The following is a 21,994-nucleotide window of genomic DNA, read 5'->3' on the forward strand; positions in this document are numbered from 1 at the left end:
TTGAATCGAGTTTGCGGCCTCTTTACCTCTCCGCTGCTTCTTAGAGGAAGAAAAAAGAAAAATAAACGGCAGGGTTGAAAGGGAGGTAAGAAGGGATGGAAGGAATCGTGAAACGAAAAATCCAATTTACTCGTAATCGCGTCACCGCTTTCGGCTCGATTAATCTCTCGTTTCTCTTTCTTATCCCTTCCTTATCTCACCATTCTACCCACGATATCGCGTTATGCTTCTTCTTTTCATTACTGTCAGACACTAAGAAGATGTTTAATTATTTTGTAAAATTCCATTTGGAATCGTTCGAAATAACGTCTGCTAAGAAGTGGAAATTAAGAGATCACGAGCTTTAGCCGGGTCATTTTCCTTCGACGAGATCTCTTTGTTTAGCCAGTACAATTTCATCGAGACAGTCTGAATGCATCGAAGGAAATCTTTTACCGGCGAACGTCGGTATCTTTTCACTGGGACCACTGCTCGATCTTTGTGAAAGTAGCTTCGTCATTCATTAAGTTGAACACCCAGTTTGGTACGAACAGATCCTCTTCCCATCCTCCATTTTTCTTCAACGTTGTTTCCGTTCCTTTGTTTTTCTCGCGCCCTTCTTGGTCGCCGAACCTTTGTCCGTCGTTTCTTTCAATTTGCTCGGCTGTTCAGCGTTTTTCTACTAATTTGATCGTTCCCTTCCCACCCTTCTGTTTTGCCTTGCTTCAGACGACTCGACAGATTAAATCACATTATTTTCTGCTCTCCCGGACCTTTCCACTCCCTCTTTTCCTTCCATTTAACCCTTCATCCGCTGCTTCCTTTCACCAGGAAGAATTAATCTCTCGCGTAGAAGAACGCTTCTACTGTTTCTTCTTCGTTTTTCACTTTTCAGGCTCGTAATGAGATGCTTAACTTAATGCCGTCTCTGCGCCAACTGGATTTCTTCTTTGTTTGTTGGACTTTGAATTGTGGCAAACGAGTTACGAAATATCGCGATCTCGTTCCTCGAGATTTGATAAGAAATACACAAGTATGCTTCGAGAATTCGAACACCGCCCTCTTCTATTGTCGATTCTTCCTTCCCTCTGAGATAGATAACAGGAAGCTGGCTGAAAGGCATATAAAAATCAAATGGACAGGCGATGAGAAAGGGTAGAAAGGACGGTGGAATTCCAGTGGTAGTCAAGGTACAGTAATTTTGCTCGTCGACGTCTGTTTTCAACGGGCGGAAAGCCCGATAAGGCCAGGAAGGAAGTGGCTTCGTTGTTTCCCGTTTCCAGTGAGCCTCGCTCTTCACAATGAACGTACACTTTGCTCTTCCTCTTCGACCAGCCTTTTTTCGTTGGCCAACCGCCTTTGCCGGAGCAATATCGACGAGTTAGCAACGAGCCAACGTTAATCGACAATATTATCGACCATCTCGTTGATTTTTCATCCAATTCTCCGTTCTCTATCTCCTAAAGGTTCCTCGATCGATTTTATATTTGTCATTTGGTGACACAAAAATCACCTCTATAGAATAACATATTTCAAACTCCTTTCTCTACCCTCTCGTTTCACGACACAAAACTATACGGTACTCTACCGATTTATCAAGATTTTCCTCCGAGACACGGCTGTAAATTTCGTGGCACCCCATTCAAAGTCACCGTCTATAATCGAGAAGAATGCGGCTCTATTAGACGTACAGTGTACTTATTCGCAAGTTATTACGTTACATCGCCCGTTCTTTTCCCTCATCTATTTTCTATTTCTCGTTTAATCGCTACATCCGATCCAGTAAGGGAGAATGAACGAAATTTTCAGGATAGTTGTTGATATTCGTTCGACGGAAAAAAAAATCAATCAATTCCCGGGCAACTCAATCATCTTCCATGACAGAGAGTAAAGCCGCTAAATTGATCGATATATATCGGATCACGGTGGCTGCAGTTCCGGGAATAATACCGGGAATAGATTTAAATAGCCGCCAGACTGACCAGGGATACGGTCGAAACGTATTTTACGGTAATTTCCAGGGAAAAAATCGGAACAAAAGGTGAACGGTAAAAGCTCCGCTATCGCTACACCAGATACGGAACAATAGGAAAACCGATCGAGAATCTTTGTATTATGGAATCGGTGAGAAAAAATCACCTATTCTTGGCTTGAAGAAAGTATCAAATAAATATTAGAACGAGTATGAAATGGACCTATCGTTAAAAAGAAATAGGTTAATCGATTACGAAAAATCATCGTTCGATCAGCGTCCACTATCGACGAGTTGAATTCCTAAGCGAACAGTGCCAATTACCTAGTCAAATAGCTTCTCGGAGCGTGACAGTGTTAAAAGGGGTCGTCCGAAGCGATTCGTGATCAAGCCAGAGCTCTATCAGGAAATTTATGAAGTCCGTAGGACGAGAGGAAAAAGCAGGCTGTTCGAAACGCTTATTCGAACGAACCCGAAATAACGACGTCAGCTGAAACTAGTTTTCAAACTAGTTGGAGCGGATAGTCGATCGCAGGGTTTCGCTAAAAGATTCAAAGGGGTAACTTTTGCCGCGAGTAGCCGGCAGATGCGTGGCCAATTGATTGTCCAAGTGTGAAATCGCTGCGGACGGTAGGGCGGGCGAAGAGGTTCGTTGGCCGGACGCCGCGCCTGCACGAAAACCGTGTAATCACGGGATTCCGTGGAATTAGCCGAGCTCTGGGAAAATTCAGGCTGCAGAATCGATTCCTCTAGCCGAGCCGAGCCGAGGTTTTCGCTGATTAACGCACACCGGAGACCCAGTTTAAGAACTCCCGCCGCAAACAAGCATCCTCCCTGTACCGGCAACCGGTACACAAAGGTACATCCGTGTCGTTTAGTCGGTTGAAGTCCTTTAATAATGGAGAGGTTAATTAAAATCCCCGTGGTCAGCAGGCTGGTCGTATTACGAAACAGACCGAGGGTGTATCTTTCCCGGAGACAAAGGAGATACAAGATCGTTGACTAGCTTTTTCGACAGAGAATGCGACGTCTTTTGATGATTGGAAAATAATTTTAAAACGAAAAAATTGTTATCTTGAACTCGGGTTCACGTAATAACAACCAGGTTTTCTGGCGAATAAAAGGAGGAAGGGAAAGGTGTTTCGAATGCAGAGTATCTGTCGTACTTTGGACGCGTAACCGCAGCAATTTCCGCAGGCTGTTAGCGAGGCGGTAAGGTGGATAAGGTGGTAAAGAGATGCACACGAGCGAGCCTCTCGTCGACGTTAATTAAGAGGCATTAAGAGACTCCAGGAGACGTTGGTCGTCGGCCCTTTAATATCTGTCGGTCGGCAAGCAAGCCGTAACCGGTGATTTTCCACCCACCGACTGACCTAAATTTCCTTGCTTTCGCTATTCATAACGGCGAGCTGCCACCCTCTTCTTCCGTATCCTCTTCGTGTCATTTTTTCTTTTCTCGTTTCCTCTTTGCTTTGCTTTTTTGCTGCTCGCTTTATGCGCGCGAGGACCACGGATGAATTGGGCCGAACATTTTTACTGCTTTCTTCTTAATAATTGAAACTCGTTAGACGGTTCGCTTTGCGTTTTAAAGAGCTTCAGAAGCAATGAAGAAATTCCTTGGATAAAATACTAAGCATTCAGGCGATCGCAATTAAAGGAACATCGCCGTCACGATATTGAACTACGATCTTCCTTTATGATAAGGAAATTGACGGTACAGAGCTCCTTATCAACCCCTTATCGATTAACGTACGAGTTATCGAAGCGAAATCTAGATCATTAGTCATTTCGAAACGAACCAACCAACTTTTCTAATCTGCATCTGGGAAAATTAATTTTTTCTTAGCGAACCCCTTTTTCACCCAACTTTACCAAATACGCTCTAAAGAATTTGCGAAAAGTCTGAAGTTTCTTCAACTGTCGCGTCGACGTTAATGCACCGAGATCGAGATGGAAATCGAAATGGTAGGTAAAGACGGAGGAAGAGAATCGACCGAAGAAAAAAAAGAATAAAGAAAAGGAAGCTATTGGAAGGAAGAAGTGTGAAGAGAATAAAGCGGAAAAACGCGGCCCTGCGTTCTCTTCGCAAGCTCAATTTCTAGGGAATGCGAGCTGCGCACGATCCACTTTTCTACTTTATCGTTCGAAGCTAGCCCGTTTAAGCTCTCCTCGTCCAATCGACAAGGAAATTTCTGCACGACTTCCCCGGGATTATGTTGTTCCCGTGGTCGTGAATCGGTGAGTTGTAGTTTAATAAATTCCCTAGGACCTCCACTACCGATCGGCTACTTTCTTTACACTTTTACCAAACCCAGAAACTTTCTCTCCGAAATTCTTCTTCTTCCTTGTTCATAAACAAAACAATATCGATATTATAAAATATATGAATTATTCGTCGCGACAAAGGAATCTTGAAAAGATAACAGGAAACAAAGACATTTTCCTTGCTCGGATGAAAAAGCTTCGATACAGCAGAATAGCAAGATAAATTTCTCTTGATTCCCTGGATTTCGATGTTCCAGTTCTCGGTCCAGCAAACGCGGGCCCGTAAATACCGTGAGCTGTCGATACGATCGGATCCGTGCTTCTTGCCGAGCCATTCAAAATTCCGCAGCATCCGTCTGCAAAGTGGATTCCAATGGTAACGTCGTTCCGTGGCCATGGCAATGGATTGTCTTCCAGTCAAACGTCCCGTCGTTCTCTCCTCTAATCCGTGGCCGGAACGTCCGTCTGTCTAAACGGTCATCCTCTCTAGGCTGTAACAGGATTTCGCGATCCTTGCGGCGAATTCCTCGACCACGTTCTACGGATTTCCGGTATTACATCTCTCCCACTGCTAACCGATCGATCTTCCCTTACGTTTTCGTGAAATTCAACGTTACATTTACTTATTTTATTTCCTCGACAAAATCGAAATGAAAAAGGAGGAGCTGTTTGCAAGCTGTCGGGAGACAAGCAACATTTTTCAGCCTCGTATTACGCGATTTAACTCGCAATAGGTGGAAAGTCGACTCGAGGCGAGTCGTTAACGTGGAGCATTCGTAAACTTCGTCGCCGGGGATTTTAACGGGTTTAGCGGACTTTAAGCGAGAACTTGCGCGGTTCAAGTCTGCTTCCGGACGAACGTCGACGGGGAACGAAACGAGACCGCAATTTGTGCTTCGTTTTTAACTTCATTCGTCATGTTTCTCTTTCATTTTAAATATTTTCTGTCAATTTAAAAGAGGAAAGTACACGCCCCGACTAGCTGCAAAATTGGCCATTCTCCCGGCGTTTGCCTTGAAAGCAACCTTTGAAATTGCTTTCCATTTCGACAACCATACAGTTTCTCTTCCTCCTCTCTGAATGGCGAAAGAGCGTTGGTTAGGTCTCGACAGAATCGAGGATGTACTCGATGCTGATCGATCGATCTACCGATGCATTCAACGGTACCGAGTTGTTTAACCAGCGATACCACGAATCAGCAGTGATGGATTACTCGCCGCGGTGAATATGATATTCCCGATGAACGGTGATACCCGGCGCAAAATTGTTCAGCTAAGTCAGTGTTTAATAATGTAAATCAGGAAGGTAATACGAGGAACGCGTCGAACTTCCCCTCGACCTAGAATCAGTTTCACCGAAAGCCTTTCTATGCCGTCAAATTCCACGAGCGAACTTTCAATCGCGATATAACAAACGACAATGCGAAAATATTTTTAACTTTCAATTTTATTCCCAGTCAAATTACAACGTCGGTTTCTTTCATCTTGCCAGGCGCAAACGTAATGATCGCGTCGTAAAGGAGAATATTACTGGAATTTTATTATACCCAGGAAGATAAAAAGAGAAAGAATAGATCGACTTGTAATCTCGAAAGGAATAAGTCGATATCCGAGGAGGAAACTTAGCGAAGGACATCGAATGCTCCTAAAAGAAAGAAACAGGCTTTTCTCTGTACTTTTGCGATTATTGAAGATGTAATTGCAGGAAACGATTTGTCGAACGATGGTGATGAGTTCGATCGGTGTTAGAAATCCGAGTATTCACGCGACGCGTTAATCTATTCACTAAATTTGACTGTACAACTATCTTCGTTAGAAGTTCTCTGTAGAAGGCGGATCCGGTTCATACATGACCCGTTCGGTGCATTATACGTCAGAGAAACTGGGAGCAGCCTAAGCTAAACACGTCTCAAAGGACATAAGGGTTGCATCAAACTAGTTCAGACTCAATCAGCCGAAGTGCAACATCAAAGACTGCTCGAATCACTGGATACCATTTGACAGAGACCAAGTGATAACCAAACAAAGACTCGTTCCTCGAGAAAACAATTTCCGTTAAATCTTTCACAGCAGGATGATCTCTTTTAATTTCGTCGACATTTCATTAACGCTTCGGTTAAGCGACAACCGAAATGATTTATGTAATTACAAAGTGTATCGTGCAACGTTAAATAAAAATCTGTTATGTCGTATCGACAGAATTTGAATATCGACTTCATAATTAACGCGATTCGGTCAATTATCGGTACTGATTTCGGTTACCCGGGGATGATATTCGTGGTTAATATATGTAGATCAAATGGAATTTCGTGCGATTGTGAAATTTCAATGAATAATAAAATTTACCAAAATGACAAGGCATCGATTCGATACATATTAAAGACTCTTGAAATGATTGAAATTAAAAAGATTTGATTTGAGAAAATAGGAATTGGACAGTTTGTTCATCTAGAAATTATTTAGAACAAACATTGAAAACAAACCACAAAGAAAAGAGAAAAGTTCAAGCTTCCTCTGTTTTGTCTTCTTTGTGCCTATTCAAAAGCATCCTAGAAGCGTCGTCCTGTTTCGTGTCAAAGAGAAACACTGGGCTTCCAGAAACACTAATTAGAGCCTCTACACCTGGCCACTCCAGCTCCTAGACAATAATTATCGCGAGAAATCCCGTGGTAGCTGGACCTGGCAAAACGATGCCGTTTTCAAGCAGGGATTGTGGTCACAAAACGTGGATGTTGAAAACGTTTTAACGACAGCCATTAAAAACTCTGAGCACCCTTTTGTTACCGTCCTCGAACAACCGAGACTTCAATTTTCTTGTGTTTCGTTGTAACAACTGTTTAATGCAATATTCGATTTTAAAATAAACCAACCCCGTGGAAAAAGGAAGAGAAAAATGGCAAGAAAAATGAAATGGAATTTTTAATTCGATCCCAGCGGCGTTTTGAACATCGTTAAAGTAAAAGGAAAAACGTAGGGAGCAGATAAACGAGAGGAAAAGTTTGACAGATGTTAATTACCGGTGGAAAACTAGGAAACGCGGTTGACGAGTTTTGGAAACAATGACGATACAGCCGGTTCCCAACGTTTAACGAGCAGTGATATCGAGCTAGCTGGTCCGATTTCGTGGAAGCTATATGGTCGCAAAGTTTCACCGTGCGACTGCGTGGCCAATTGCCTGGAAAATGAGAAACGTCGACTAGCGCTAATTAGGGTCTCGACCTTCGACCCCCTCCGCTATACATGATAATTATTGCGAGAAATCCTCTTTGATAGCGGTCCAATGTGGAAACGTATGCAACGCGGCAGTTCCATTAATAAAGGATCACAGTTTATGGGATTATTTACGAGTATAATCTCTGCGCCGAACCCTCCGATCGATAATCTTTTTATTTGCTTCGTTAGTTCACGCGCGATCGTGCAAATGAAACAACTGTACCAAGCTTTTTCCCCTATAAAATTGCTAATTTCATATGTGAAATATATTTACGATTGCGCGTGTAATTAGCACATTTTTCAACGATTCCTATTGATTTTATTATAAACTCAGCTTCGTTAAAACTTAGCGGACAACACGTACGGTATCCAGCATTGATTGGATGGTACACCGCAGACGCGAGGTATCTAATTAATAATTAACAGCCCGATGGAAAAAGAGAGAGTGACGAGAGGAAAAGTGGAAATCTTTCTCTCCCCAATTTTTTTCAAACAACCTGTCGATTATTTTCACATAGGATCAAGAGGATTTTCAAACAGCTTGTACAAAAGCTTGGCTCGGCCGACAAAATATTCTTCTTGTCGAGCATTTTTTTTTTTTCGGGGAGCTGTGAGTTAAAACCAGCCAGACGATAGGTCATTAAAATGCAAAGCGAGGATCAAAGGATAGGATTGGATCCAGTGTGCGGCTCTCTGGCTGACTGGCTGTTTGAAACTTTACTGTACACGTGAAATCGAAATCGAACGTGCAAAGGTGACGTTAGCCTGCTCGTTTTTTTCCATTGCCACTTTTAAAACAGGCGAACGAAGGAATTTGCAATTTCCATGGTGCACCTTGTTTTTTTCACGCACCCTGTGTTGTATTATATTATGCAAGCAACCGGTACGAAATGCCGATAAAACAAAGTGCCTTATGAAGGCTGTTAAAAACAAAGCTTATAAGACCATAGAGAGGTTACTGCACTCGCTTAGACGAGTAAGAAATGCTTAACCCTTTTGTTACTAGGGATTACGAGCTTCTAGCTCATTAAATGTTTGCTGTATCCTAAGTATGATGATAGTCATTTCTCTGATCACCCATTTTGTATATATAAAAGAGCGACAGCTGAGAATATAAAGTACAGAAAAAGAAGAAAAAGAAAAAACAAAATCGCAAAGAATAGAGAGAAAGAGAACGGTATAAACGATCTGCTCCCCGCAGAGCAGCTGTGGTAATTACTTCACGCGTGTTTAGCTTTTCCCTTGTCGCGAAAGAAGCGTCGACGACACGGCTGCTGTGCAGCACTGGTAGTGGTAGCGAACGGTAGGAGGGTAGGGGGTTGAAAATCGCCAGAGGGAATTTTCGTTCGGCTTGCAAAAGCGACGACATCCTTTTTCCACGTGGAGGTCCCTCGAATATTCCCGAGAGAGGGCTATACAGAAAACGGCGCACACGTACGAGCACACCGTTTCGAAGGGAATAGACACAGCGGGATGGAGTGACAGGAAGTGGAAGGATATTAGCCTGGATGTCACTCGACGTAATAGGAAGAGGTGAGCAGCCCTCTCTCCCTCCTAGTCCCAACCGGCTACCCCATTCTCTATACGTCCCGAGGGTGCGAGACACCCTCCAACAGGAAAGAGGTCTCTCCAGTAACGACAGCTCCTCCGTTGCTTCTACGCTTTCACCGATGGATTTTCGACCCGATATCGATACCTCCCTCCTTCGTCCCTGTCAAACATTATCTCCTTCTCTAATGGGACAAATAACCTGCATCTATACAACAATTTTGCTAGTGAAAATTTCAAATAGTTTAATTGTTTTATCAAGCCGATACGACAGGAAGTAAAAATAAAACCGAACCGTATCAACAATCATTTGCATTCCTGTCTTTTCAATTACAAATTTACCGACTGTTATCGACAAAACAAGCTTCCACGCTCGAATGTAAAATACGCTCCTGACCCGGTGAAACTCGCGAAACAGAGATAACGTAAAAATACCTTGGCAAATGCCGGATCAATATCCGGATTTTCATGCTAAAACTTTTTGCGCGATTGGAGTTTGCGGGACGAGTGGCAAAAATTGCCAGGGGAGAAAAAAAGGGTCTTTGAAAAATTTGTACCGTTCCCCATCGATTTTCCATCGATTCGTTAATGATTCTCTCTCGGTGCATTTTAACTGTGTATTTATAACGCAATGACAATTAACAATCGTGAAACGATACGCGGATATGATATCGACGTAACCAGTAGCCAATTACTAAACACGACATCACTGATCCACTAATATATCTGTGGAATCTCATTTCGATATGTGTACCCCGAACGTAATTCCAGCATGGTCGTTTCAACGTTAATTCGCGAAGCCATCGCGGCGGCGATGGCTTCTATGATTTCGGCTCGCAGGTTCTCCGCTGCTCGCTTCCTGCCGGCTGCCGGAAGTTTGAACGTGTCCCGTGCCGAAAACTTGCTGCTAACGAGATAATAATTTTGACACCCGCGGAACAGGAGATAGACGAAGTTACGCGCGTTGGTACACCGGCGAAAATTTCGTTGTAACTCTCACCGGCGGCGTGCATGGAAAAAGTTAGCACGCAGATACGCGTTAATTAGCGGCTGAAGCTGCTTCTCCAAAGGGAGCAAGGATAATTACCATGCCGGTTGAAATTGTGAACGATCGATGACATCGTACGGAGTGCTTCTGATTTAACCCTTTGAATACTCGACTACTTTGTAAACTTATTGTCGGGGATTTTGAATACGAACCCGGAGAATCTGTAATTTTCTTGATGCATGATCTGTACACGGGCGACCAGCATACGCGTCAATCTGTACGCTATGAATTCTATGACCATGAAAGGGTCAAAGGGAGGATCCGTGAAACCTCTTTCAAGCACGAGCAGCGGCTATGCAGGAGGAACGATATTCGCAGTTTCCGGAGTTAGTCGAGCAGACAAATGAACGATGAGCTACGAACGTGTCGCGTTATAGTAATTTGTCGCGGATTTTGCAACGAAACGAGGGACCTAGCTCACAGACGATCTTCTCGCTCGGTGGTTCTTCCTTTATGCTGAAACACCCGACAGCTTTGTTCGGTGGATTTTTTTTTTTTCTTTTCCTGAAATCCTTGCACTGATGACAAGGTACAAAACGAGCAGACGGTCGTGATAAATGATTTCCAGCCGCGACGAGCGAGCAGCTTCTTTTGATGCCGTCGCGCCAACATGCTGCGATGGTAAATTGGTGAAGGGACTGTGGTATTCAAAGCTTTGCCGAGGTGAACTTCGAACTCGGAGTAGCATCGTTTTCTATCGTTACTATCGTATTTTAATTAGAAAAATAGAAGAACAGTAATTTTAAATGAAATAAAACATCCCGTTTCCTCTGTCGATCGAGCAAAGAAAAATGTTGGAAAAATTTGTCGATGTTGCAACGAGTTACAGGGCCGTTCGAACTTCGCTCGTAATAATCGATCTCGTTAAAGTTGAACACCGAACAGAAAACGGTGTGTCGTTCCGTTTCGAATTTTCGGTCTTTTCTGCCAACTTTCCAGCGTAGCCGCGACACGAGGCCAGAGGGGGAGGAAAAAAAAGGAAGAGAAATTCTTCCGGCAATCAGAGTTCGAAAGTGCATTCCAACGAAACGTTATACCTTCCCTCCTCGAACCCTCCGTTGGTCGGAGTTTGATCGAACGCCTATTTCTGCACGTTTCTGGGCCATTCGGGGCGAACAAAGTAGGGGAAGCGAATGAAAGGTAAGGAGATCAAGCTCGCGTGTCGGACCAACTTTTTCCCTGGGACAAACTGCGAGGAAAAGAAAAGTCCAAGAGGATTATCGACGTCGAGTTTCGGTATTCGCTCTTTCATTGCCGTTTAGAGTTCTTTTCGCTTTGACCGGCTTCGTTTTCTTTCCTTTCCCTTCTTCTCGTTGCATTTGCTACCCCCTTGAAAACTTTCCTTATGGAATATTTTACCAACGCTATTCTAATTTCCATTTGTTTATTCCTTTGCTAGAACCGTGTAAATGCATTTACTAGATTTTCAAGGCGAAGTGAAATAACTATGGGAAGCAAAGGCCGAGCGAGCATCTGCTCGCGATAATTTCTTGCTGAGAATCGGACGGACAGACAGTTGAATTTGTACCGGAGCGGAGTTCGGACCAGAACTCTGGTATAGCAAGTTTCTGATACATAAAGTGGTTGCACCACTTAAAGAGTTCGATAGTTCCAAGTTAGGATTCTAGAAACATTTCCAGTACAGACTATCCATCCCGATTCCTAACATCCAGCTTATTCTTTTTTATTTATTTATGAGAAATGATGAAAAGGAGAATAAACGAGAAGGATATTTCAACGCTTTCGGCTGATATTCTGGGAGCAGTAAAGTCTGTGGAAAGTCGGCTAAGGGACCCATAGAACGTCCATATTTTTCCGGCTCTCCCGCTCGAAAGTTCGAATTATTGTTTCGTCGGGATTGTAGGGTGTTCCGGGACGGAAAACACGGCGCCCTGTTTCCGTGCTAGTTATTCGAAACGCCCGTCTGCCTCGAGATTAAAGTTCGAATTGAACTGGAAGTACTTGCCGTGAATCGGTTCGAATTCGGGTTAATTAAGGATTAAGAGTAAGGAAGCTTTCGTGCCGCGGGTACGAAACGCCGCATACGATTGAAAACAGCGTCGGATAACCGGGAACAGAGAAGTACCGGATATAACGCGCGCACACCTCGAAGAAGCTTTGGCGAACACCGAAGCGCGTAAAACTTCCTAATCGAAATTAATTTAACTTACGATTCGAATTTTTCGCTTTTAAAGAATCACGATTTACCGATTTCGCGGATCGGTCAATGTTCCTTATCCCAGAGTCGCATAATTAATGTTAGAGCGGTGAAAGGATGTCGGCTGTAAATAGGTGAACGTTCACCGGATACTCGGGCACGTCGATGAGAAACGACAGGTCAAAGGGGAGGCTCGTCGGTAATTCATGAGAGCAAACGAAGAATGCCGACGGTGTTAATCCATTTTGACATTGGGGTCGACCGTGACGTGGGCTAATTAATGTTACTTATTCATCAGCCGTGATGCAGTCCGGCTGCATATTGCATCCGTTGCATCGCGGTTCCACGCAACGCTACTAATCAGTGCCGAATTTCCTGATGCTTACGCTTTTCACCGTTACGATAAACATTATTAACATAACGTTGAAACGATATCGATTGACCGTAATGCGAGTTGTTTTCATTTCTTAATCATTCGACCAGACTAAATCTAGTTTCCGTCGAACTTCCTACCAAACTCACGGTCCGAAATAATACCAACTATCCCTATTTTGGATATTCGATTCGGACAGGACGACGTTCGAATTACGATGGATCCAAAAGTTGCCGGCTCTGTCGAGGCAGAATTAAACGGAACAACGTTAACAGGAAACTGTAGGATGGCTTGGTCGAAGCGTTAGGAGACAAAGTATCTCGACGGGATACTTTTCAACCTGGATATCGCTGTGTACGTCGCGCATAAATCCAAAGTTTCGGCTCCGCGTACAACCGGTGGCCCGCTTTTACCCCCCGCGTAACGTGTATACCCGCGTTAGGAAATGGAACTGTTGCCCGCAAATACCTATCCGCAGCCCTTAGTTTATGACATTACATTCTACCAGGCCGGTAATGTACGTACGGGAAGCAAGATAGTTGCAGCCGAAATTCGATAGCGCGATTCGATGCATTGAACCAGCAGCGTGGCCACGGCTAACTAGGTATACACTGCCAAGCAAATAGTGTCCCTTCTGTTCAAAGACGAGAGATCAATCGATCTCGCTTCCCTTCCCCCGCAGACCGCTTAACTATCTCCATCCTCTACCAATTGATTTGCCGATTAATTGCTTCATTAACAACCTATAGGAAAAATTCCGAAAAATATAGAAGGTCTGATATGAAGATCAGAATAGAGTTGAGAATTTTTGAACGGCTAATTAACCATTCGAAGCCTCGTACGCTACGTACTGGAGGGAATGTAAATTAATTTTCTGATCTCGACGGGTGCGTCCAGAGCCAGGCTTGATGGCTTTTATGGTGTGTATCGACGTTTGAAACTGCCACGGTTTGGCTAGCATCGATTGCATCCCATGGAAAGCTTGCGCGAGCAGATTGTTCTTCAATAATTATTATACAATCGCTCGATTCTCGCGATTGAACGATCAAGATAAAATAAACTTCCTCTAAATTGCCAATACAATAATTAGTGGGAAAATTCGAAATCACGAATCATTCTCTACCTCGTATACCGCTAGAAGCTCGGTACACCTGGAAACTACCTCTGGAAATTCCGAGGATCGATTCACAGTGCCACGGAGCAGCTGAAATCGTTTTCGAAAGGCCCCCCGTCGCCGACGGGGGCGGGCTAAATCAAAGTGGTAATCGTTCAGCGGAATAACACGTGGCCAGGGTACAAAAGAGGAGAAAGAGGGACAAGGTGCTGGTTAACTTCCTTGTTCCTCGGTCGAGAGTCGAGAGCGTGGTGGAGGATGAAAGGGAAGAAGAGCTTTGTGTGTCAGCCCGGTATCGACACACGAATCCAGCTGTACCACGAGCCGTGTGTGTATATTCCGCATTGCCGTAGGTACGGCACGTCTGCCATGGTCGAGCTGCGGTGTGACGGGCCATTGTGTGGTTTCCTATGGCAAATATCGTACGCGTACCAGCACGTGGATAAACACAGGATCCGTTGAACACCCACGCAAGCAAGCACGCACGTATCACCAGTCCACCCTTCCGTATATATACGGGCCCCGATGTGTATTGTACGTTATAACCATATAGTTAACCATCCGACGTCGAATCGCACGCTCTGCGTTTACTCCTTCGAATATCGATCAGATATCGATCGTTTACGATCCACTTTTCAATAAGATCCTTAATGAACGAAGAAAACTTTTCAGCTGCGAATCTCGCTTCGTTACACTCCTCTAATACATACACAAGTGTGTATAAATAGGTGGACGTCTATTGGAGTATCTACTCGAATTAGCTTGGATAGGTCGCGAATCGTTAGCCGATTGCTTGGCGAACCGTGAAAATCGGTTTCGGCCACTCAAGGGAGCGTGACGAAACGCTTCCTAGTGACAATTTCCTGCTCGGTGGAAGCTACGCTAATGGCAGCGGACATCTGGAAGTTGTTCGAGCAATCCCTGCCTCTGTCGATTCGATAAAGGCACGAGACATCGTTTCACCTTGTCCAAAGTTCAAGTAAATTAAAGCAAAAGGTATCAAAAGTTCCGGGACACATTCGTGAGTTACCAAAAGAAAAATCGAAACATGTCCATTCTATAATTGAAAATTTCTTTGAAATTGCAGTGTCACGGTAACGAGCACCGAGCCGTTCGTTGGGATTCATTAGGGGAATTACATCAAGCAATTCCGACGAAGATCGACCGCCCTAGTCAAGAAAATAATAATAACGTCAGCCTCGTCGTTCGCCGTAATGGCAGCAGGAACTCTAACGCGGAAGCTCGTCTCCTTTCTTCTCAACCACCGCGAAGAGCTGGCAAGAATTGTTCTATCGAGTTCGAATGCGTAACGTGATCTCGCGCGACGCTTCCGTGGCTCCTTTCGCAGAACTTCGTTCAAGTCGTTCTGACGTTTCCATCAAAGAACTCACCCCCTCGAACAATGCGTGCTAATTAAGGAAAGGGCAATTATGAAAGTCGTTTCCTTCCCTTATTCCCATCGGTCTGATATACAAGGTGTTTCGTATGAAAACAAGAAATTCCCTTCGAATCTAACGGGACCGTATTTTACAAAGAAACAGAAATCGTAAAATCGAACAACTTCCGGACGGAGAAGCGAGTTCGATGAAAGAATTACAAGGAATAACCGGGAAAAGAAAGTGGAAGCTGTGTCGTTTGAGAAATTGGAAAGGCTGGGAATGGCGATGCAGTTAAAGCCCGCTCGAATTTATCGCTTACCTTTACCTTCGCTCAATAATTCCTCCACCTTTATGGCTTGGCTTACGGTCGCCATTTTTTGTTTTTGTTTAGAAAAATAACGAGCAACTACGATCGATGGCTGTAAACCAACTTCCACTCGGACCTTTCGTCCTCGGATTTTTCCACTAATATTTTCTTCTCTCATCATCAATATTTTCGCGATTTCTATCTCACCCGGTATATTCAGATATACAATTAAAGGAACACTTGCCGTCAGCTTTCTGGCAAGTTGGAAGAGCTAGATTTCTTTCTTACAGCACACCGTCCAAAGGACTCTAATCCCCTGGCGATCGCTCGTCATTATTCTCGTTGCGTAACTATTATGTTTCCCGTCGCGTGCGTTTTATTTCCCTTCATACTTTAGACTTGCTCGCAACAAGCCCCGTACAATCTAACGCAGAGGGCAACGTCTACCACGAAGAAGAATACGACAACGGGGCGACTTGTGTGTGCAGCAGGGAATACTAGAAGGGATTTAGTAAAGTCCGGCCATAAAGAGTAAATTACGATGTCGGTCTCGCTTCACAGTTTTACGCCGTGCCGTTGTCGTTGTCGTTGTTGTTGTTCTCCTACCATGTATTCTCCGCCATTGTGAACCTGCCACCCACTTTCTGACGCACAAATAAACTGAACCAAGCTTTGGGATATTGTGCAGACCACACGTTCCTACCAAAGAATTTGCTTTTCATCACCCCTTTCCAACAATTTTCCAAATAAACTGGCGAAGCAGTTTAAATACGCTAAAGAGAGGAACAGTTGGTTTCGCCAATCTTCTCGATACTCAGTTATACTTGACTTACGTCTGGGATCCATAGTTTCTTATTTATTAACAAATTGAACGTTCTTTTTGAAAGAAACAACTTGGCTGAAAGGAAAGGTAATTAATCAGCGATATACAGCTACTCTGTTTCCATTTAATCAGCCCTGGGCTCTTCGCAAGTCTTTCACTTGCTAAGGTTTATACAAAGAGCCAGTACCGACAATTAATAAACGAAAGGTAAAGAAGCAGTATTTCTTCGAGTCGAAGATATAAAGCGCAGAAGAGACGCAGAAAAGGGGTGGATATTAAAGGAATGAATATTAATTCTCCGCGATCCATTGTGCCGAGAAAGTTGTAATTCGAAGAATTTGCCGGCTACAAGAGGGTGGCATTGGGTCCATTGAAAATCCATTTAAACACTTTCGACGGTAATTTCCCGTCGACTGGTACGTTCGCATTAAACGAACTTCCCGTTAAATGACATGCTCGTTCAGCCAGAACAAAGTAGACAGCCAAGCACATTGTGCGAAATTGGTATCACGTGTAGAGATAACGATTATAATGTCAACGTAACCAATAACGAACCTAGGAAACACGAGTACCCTTTTGTTCTAGCACACGCGTTCTGTCATCAAATCCATCAACGAGTCCATTCAACCTTTCTTTTATGGAAAAACAAAGCCGTGGTGTAAAATACCATTTTTCCCCCATACGATGTTATTAACTATGTTTTCGGCCAGATATAATAATTAGCACACCATAGAAATCCCCGAAAAATAAAGGGCATAAAAAGCTTCGCGTTCGAGGCTAGTTATCTTATCGTTAGCTAAGTGTCGTTGCCGGTATTGTAATTAAAAATGTGATTTCGTGGCCCATGTCGCGGTGAATACATCGGGCCGAGAGGTAAAAAAAAAAGAGGACTCGTGTAGCATTAACGAAGTGTTGGCGAGAGAAGTGGGTCACACCTGACTCTGCCTCGTCGCCTGGAAAGCTGCGTGCCCATGCAAATGCACCCACTCTTTTTCTGTCGTTTTCAGTTTCACTCGAGCGTGTACAGTTTATAAAAGGCACTCGGTGACTCGCTCTGTTTAAGCTCGAACGACGACTGGACCCGATACCTCCGCAGGGAGGGTATGTCGAGAAAGGAAATTGTTGAAATTTCAACTGGTCAGAAATAGTTGAGGGAACGACGTATGATAAACGAGAGACATGAAAAAAAGAATAATTGGAAACATTTCACTTCGACTCTAGAATTCATGTTCCCGTGGAACATTATGAATTTTCCGTGAAATCCGCGAGCAATTAAAGGCACGAGTTTTTGTTTTCCTCGACGCATTCCCGCGCGACGAAGCGGTCGTTATTGCCGTTTAATCGCGATTAGAGGGATAACCGGAAATACGTTTAATATTTCGCGGGTAATGATCGTTCGTAAGCGAAACGGTGTTTTAATCGCGAGACGGTGCGGCAAACCGGTATTACTCCCGGGAAAATGAACGATAACAACAAGGAACTTCCACGAAATCGCATTTAAAGCGCACGCTTTCTGGAGAGTGCAAAACGAATTAGCAGAAAGCGCGGCGGCGCTGCGACCGTCGCTGCATTTGCATATCTTCTACGGTTTTCCTGTCGTCGTCTCGTGAACCAGAAGAAGACGTAGCTTCCGGCCCGCGTGCCTCTCGTTCGTTGGCTTATCTGTACCCCAGCTGGCAATGAAAGAACTCCTTGAACGTCTCGATTCAGAGAAGTAAGAATTTTCTTCGCGAGGAAATATCAAGGAAAATCTTATTCGACTTTCCCCTTGAATTTCATTTCTCTACCAAAAGTGTCTTCGTTTCTTTTTTTCTTTTTTTTTTTTTTTTATTTCTTTAAAGACGAACAGAGAGGTTTCTCGAGTTTCGTGTAGGAAAATTTTGAGCCACCTTTGAAAGAATATTTCCATCTTCGGATTTAATCGAAAGCGTACTTGAGCTTTCCGCGTGTCTCAAGAGAATTGTCCCGTTTCGCTGTGTAATATTTAACGATGCTGCTGAGCTGAACTGAAAAGCATTCCTCGAATACTTCTTCTCGATTGTGGAAGTCTGTTTTCTGTGAATCGAAATTGCATAAAGGTGTCTCGTTCCTCTTGTTTATTGCGAAAATACTTGAAATTGTCATTCACACTGTCGGTGATAAATACATTTAGATTTAGCATAGTTGCATTGAAGATTTTTGAATTCCAACGTCGGGTAATAATGATAATATGTATGCTCTAGTACGAGAAAACATTCTCAGGAAACAATTCAAGCGATTCTCCGAGGTTCTCGCGGTTCTGCTCGAAGGATTTCACAGGGCAACGTTCTAACTGCACATGAAAACACGAGGAACCAGGAACCAGCTTATTTGCATGTCCCTGGTACATCCTGGTGCGTTGCACCGCGAAAACACGACATCGTATCTTCTACGTAATGCTTGCACACGTATACAAAGCCGGAAGACGAAACGGGCGTAGAAGGAAGTCTCGGAATTCAACGACCAACATTTGATGCGTACAGAAGACTTCGAAATCAACCACATCCCTTTTTTAAACAATTTTTTCAACGGATCTTTTAGAAAAAAGCCATTCACACAAACTAGACGCATGAAGTTCTGCTTAAAACAAATGGAAGTTCGAAATAAAAGAACAAAAGGAATTGACATTTTTATGAAAACTCGTATTTCTTTGGAAACGTCGCGACACGATAACTACTCTTTACTTTTCTCGATCATTAATTCACAAATGAATTTTCAACGAGTCGTGTAAAAAGCTGTCGTTTCGCGTGGATCGTTAACAAACGAACGATCGAATGATTGTTTAAACAAAACGCTTTTCTGAGCGTTCCTTTCGAATACGGAATCGCAGCCATGGTATTTTCATAAAGTATTCCGGAACACGACGCGGAGCGGCGCGGTGCGGGCATTTACTTCGCTCGTTGTATATCATGGCTGGATAAAAGTTTCCGTTGTTTATTGCTGAAAAATACGCTCGGTTCGTAGCGTGTTCGCGTCGACGAAGAAACAAAACGAAACAAAAAGAGGAGGGAATTAGTAAAATGTGGTTATAGTTAGAGGATTTCCGCGATGCGCGTGAAACATCGCGTTTCCCAGACGTCCTGGCGCATTATTCATCGCCAGCTCGCACCCTTATATATCATTCCCAACTTTCGACCAACCTGATTCCTACTCGATTCTTTGAACCATATTTAAAAATATTGCCCCAATTGTACTGTTCAGAAGAATCTTAATAAACGATTAAGAAACAAAGGTATCGAGAGACAGTGTAACAATTTGAACGCCACAGTGGCCTTTGATCGAAATATTTTAGCTGATTCTAATTTCCTCGAGGGAAATCGAACGATCGAGCGTTTTCAGGTGCACCGAAAGCCCCGACGGAATCTCGGAATTGCTCCTTCATCTCTGCCTCGACTAGGGCGTCGCGACGCCGCGGCGAGCCGCGCCGGTGCAAGGCTATCTAAAATTCATGAATCAAACGGCAATGGGACACGTCCGTTTAAAATTCCAATCGTATCCAAAATAAATAATCGGGTACGGGTTTCAGCGAGCCGCGTGTTTATGCAAGTTTAATTAAAAAAAGTACGCCGTGGTTCAACGAAATTGCTTCCGATACTGCAAATATTTAGAATGTTTTTTTTTATCCGACCACTATATTTCATTGCAAAAATATTTCAAATCGTTCATTTGATAAATTGCTCATTCAACTGTTTGCAAGCCGAATTATTCATTTTTCCTCTGATCCGTTCCGTTTTAATATTCTAGTATTAAAATGTTTCTAAAAGCTAGTTTATCCACAGTTTCGACTAGTGAAAATTTTTTAAAAATATCAAATAATTTACCGTTTCTGAAACAGGATATCCGTCGACTCCTCTCGGCAGAAGGTGGGGGATGGAGTAATTGCTTCTCATCAAATTGTAATGGAAAAAAGAGAAAGCAGCCCGGCGAAGTGTAACCCAAGGGTGACTCGTTAAGCTGAAAATTATCACATAATTAATATGCGGTTCGTCGCCTTCCTCTCTCTCTCTCTCTCTCCTTCAAGCCCTTACGCGAACCTTCACGTTCGCCTCGGTAAACCAAGTCAATACATAACGCAATTACCTGACAAGTAGATGGAGGATGCCTCTGGCGGTGCATCAACGCAGGCGTTAACGCACCCCTATTGCACGTGCAGTTGAATCTACAACATCCACATGCAGCTGCACCCGTGCACCTGCAGAATCGAGGATCTTGTCTTGCACCAGGTTAAAGGGTTGTAAAGTCGATGAATCCATGGAACACAGATCGGTAACGATGTGATAGAAATCAGGATTTTGAGAATTTTCTATAATTACTTTAATAATAGTCAACAAGTTTAATGAATACCGTCGATAAAATGATACAAAATTTTGATGACTGTAGTTGATATCGATTGAAGAGGCCGTGTTACAGGGGGTTGGAAAACAGGGATGCGACTCTGATGCTGAATGGATACACTCGAGTCGAGGATTTGATGAAGAATCGTTCAAAGTTTGGTAGTTGTTCGGGGTCGGTGTTTTTTTTTTCTTTTCAAGCACGCAATTAAAGTAATCGAGAGGTCTCGTTATTTCCACTATGTGCAACTTGGAATTCTCTCGTGGAAATTGTTTACTTTGCTTCAAGTGGCGGAACGTCACAGAACAGCGCTATTTCCCTCGATCACGACCACTTCCGACATCTTGTTCAACCATCGACTGATGAAATTTCATTTCCCGCGATCGTAGCAACCTGAAAAAGCAATTAAAACTTGTTATTTTCAATTGTACTGTTTATCGAACAAAAAGTAAACCATTCACTTAACTGATCGTTAGAATTTCCATTCTTGTATTTGTTACAGCAAATAATCACACGGTATCAAAGAAGAAATATTGAAAATTCCGTGCAAATTTTTCAAAGTTTTCCATTTCTGTGTGTGGAAAATTAAGCTTTACTCCTGTGGATGCTCATCAAACTTCTTTGTAGTACACAGAATTTCATATCGCGTGCATGAAATGAAATTTTACTCAAACCTGATAAACCTCAGCGAAATTGGCTACAGCAACTCGTGTACACAGTGTCTCCAATTTAAGCGATCAACCTTCATCGGTGCCTATCTTCTATGAGAAAGAATAAAAAAAAAACCTTGTCCAATGAAACGTTTTCGGTGGATCTCGCACGGTTAATATCAAATTTTTTATAAAAACAGAATTTTCCATCCTTCTTTGACGCGCGATCAAACGCGTTTACATTTTTTATCAAAACTATGGAAGTTTTCATTAAAAGCATTCCATCCAGTATTGAAATTTTTCACATCTTTGATCCGTTCGTGTTATTGAATCTTCCTCCGTGTGCTGTTCTATTATTGAATAATTTCTCTGCTTATGGTAAATGAAAAAAAATTCTAATTTAAGGTTCTCCAGGTTTCCTCTCTCAATGGTAGATTAATAAACATCATCCAATGCAAGTAATTTCGCTTCCAGGCTGCAGTGTGTATCGCTAGAATCGTCGAATTGGAGGAAATTTGCGTGTTTCTCGTCCAAGCATGTCCGTTGCCATTCGGAAGATTCACAGAGTCGAGCTATCGGCTCCTTACATTCATAATGCATCGCACGTGCATCGAGTCAATGCGATTACACGGTTGAGCGGAGTTAAACACGCTCCTCGGGCCAAGCTTCGGATGACGTTTACGCATGGTCGCGTCCCGGCTTGTACGGATCCTGTCTCGAACCTATTTCCGCTCCTTTATTTTCAGCGTTACGATTTTCTATAAATATTAACCGAGTAATTTCATTCTGAATTACGCTAACCCGTCAACAAGAAGA

At 43.3% G+C, this 21,994-nt stretch overlaps 1 protein-coding gene across 1 annotated transcript in view; it reads right to left on the reverse strand.

The window, feature by feature from the left end:
• rho-6 (serine protease rhomboid 6) overlaps window positions 1-21,994 on the reverse strand; it is a 110,761-nt gene that overhangs the window by 86,957 nt on the left and 1,810 nt on the right. The window contains exons 5-6 of the mRNA XM_076687987.1: window positions 20,277-21,936; window positions 20,018-20,150 (exon numbers count right to left, since the gene is read on the reverse strand). The gene's annotated coding sequence lies outside the window, so the exon portion shown is untranslated. The remainder of the gene's footprint in view (window positions 1-20,017; window positions 20,151-20,276; window positions 21,937-21,994) is intronic.

Source organism: Osmia lignaria, chromosome 3 (assembly GCF_051020975.1).
Source record: "Osmia lignaria lignaria isolate PbOS001 chromosome 3, iyOsmLign1, whole genome shotgun sequence".
Lineage (NCBI taxonomy): Eukaryota > Metazoa > Arthropoda > Insecta > Hymenoptera > Megachilidae > Osmia > Osmia lignaria.